Source organism: Condylura cristata, unplaced genomic scaffold, assembly GCF_000260355.1.
Source record: "Condylura cristata isolate star-nosed mole 26May11 unplaced genomic scaffold, ConCri1.0 scaffold00008, whole genome shotgun sequence".
In the NCBI taxonomy this organism is placed as follows: Eukaryota; Metazoa; Chordata; class Mammalia; order Eulipotyphla; family Talpidae; genus Condylura; species Condylura cristata.
This window is the reverse complement of record NW_004567109.1, coordinates 55,390,672-55,392,665: the sequence shown is the minus strand read 5'-3', so window position 1 is coordinate 55,392,665 and position 1,994 is coordinate 55,390,672.

Genomic DNA, 1,994 nt, shown 5'->3' with positions numbered 1-1,994 from the left:
AAGGCCTTCAGGAACCAAGGTGGCTCGGCCAACAAGCAGTAAAGCTGACAGGCTTAGCCCCTCTGGCTGTGTTGTTCCCTTCACAGAGAGGCCCAGATTCAGAAGTGCAACTCCTGGGAGAATGGTTGAGTCTTGAACAACCCTGCTCCCAGGTGGACAAGTGAGCAATGATGAGAGTGTTTATCTCAGAATAAGAAGAATCAAACGGTGATTCCAGTACCACCAACATCTCACATGCATCTACTGTACAAAGTTTTAACTGGAAGGAGAAATTAGCCCAGATTTTTTTCCCAGCTCAGAATTGATGTGTCATATCTACTACCAAACTTTTATGTAATCTCTTTAGCTCCTAGTTTCACACAATAACCATATTGTGCATTAACAAATGTCACTTTCAGTTGAAATGAACCTGGGTTGTATTTCCTAGTCAGTTGATCTAAATATCTGATAACTTTCTTACAGAATTTTAAAGACAATTTTTGGCAACACTGTGCTTGAAATTCAGCACTATGGTTCACAACCACAATTTAATTTCCTTCTATATATGTAATACTCTCAATACAATAGAACCTTACAATACACACCTCACAATGCAAACCTAGTAATTCTTAAACTAAACATAAGCAGTTGCTGGTGATTCTAAGAGCTTTGCTTCTTAATAATACACTACATGACATTTGCCAGAAAACATCATGTGCAATTATATAGTAATAAATGATCAAATATTCAATTCTGAAATAAATTTCTCAGTTCTGCTATTACTTAGAGGGTGCTTAATTTAAACACCTGAACTAACTGGTCACTAATCTCCTTTATCAGGATGCACTACTGCTTACCATCTGCTTTTATCTTTGCTCCAGTCAAATCTCTATTTTCATTGTAAAGATCCTATATTCGGCCATCTCTAATTTTGATTCTGTTGACTTTTGCATCTATTGAATGACCTGCATTTATTAAAGCCCATATTCTGTTCATTAACACTCTGCAAAGATTTTGACAAAACTTTCATATGTTGTTTCTCCCCTTTTCAACTCTTTTTCCTTGAAAGACTTCAAGATTTTAATTAGTTATAAATTCCACTGCATATATATATATATTTCTAATCAGATCTTCATAGAAATGTCACTTTGTTGAATTCATTGTTCTGTATTTTTGCAGTGGTTTAACAATTGCCAATTAAAAGTAAAAAATGTCATTGTTGGCCCTCTCTGGTGGTGCAACGGGTTAGGACTCAGCACTGCAAGCTGGCTGAAGCCACGTCAGTGGCAAGCTCGATTCCTGGTCCCGGAGGTGATCCACATGGCGCAGCAGACCATGGCGCAGCAGACCTCTCCTGACCCATCCCTGTTCCTCTCAGCAGTGTATTTTGTCCATCTGTCTGCCTGGCTCCCCACTCTGTCTCTGGTGAATCCTCTCACTGCCCCGTACCTCTGGCTTGTATCTCAGTTCTGTATGCGCAAATACATCTTAAAAAACATTAAAGGCTTAGATAATTAAAAAAAAAAAGTCATTCTTAACTTAGCTTTTTAAAGTCTAAATGAAGTGGGAAATAAAACAATACCTTTCTATAAATATTTACTGACATAATTTGAAACCTAGTTATGTCAACAATAGTATATTTTGATTAGTCGGTGCCTATTAATTAAATGAGTGTTAACACTCATTGCTGAGTATTTAAATACACAGCTGGTACTTACTATTTTTGCCAGTTATTTCACCCATTGAGGAAAGGAAAATGCTGTGAAGACTAAAATGTTTTATGGATTAAAAAAAACCAGACTGCAGGAAATGTCACTGGAATTGTAAAAACTGATATATCCATGTATGTCTGTCTTCAAACTTATACTTTTGCATGGTGAGTGATCTAGCTGAAATAACAGTGAAAGAATGATAGCATAAGAGTCTGCATGAATTTCTACAGAGGATGCTGCAATACCCCAGTTCTGTGTGCCTTCCAGGGCGACTCTAAGAATGACTCGTGGATCTTCGCACTG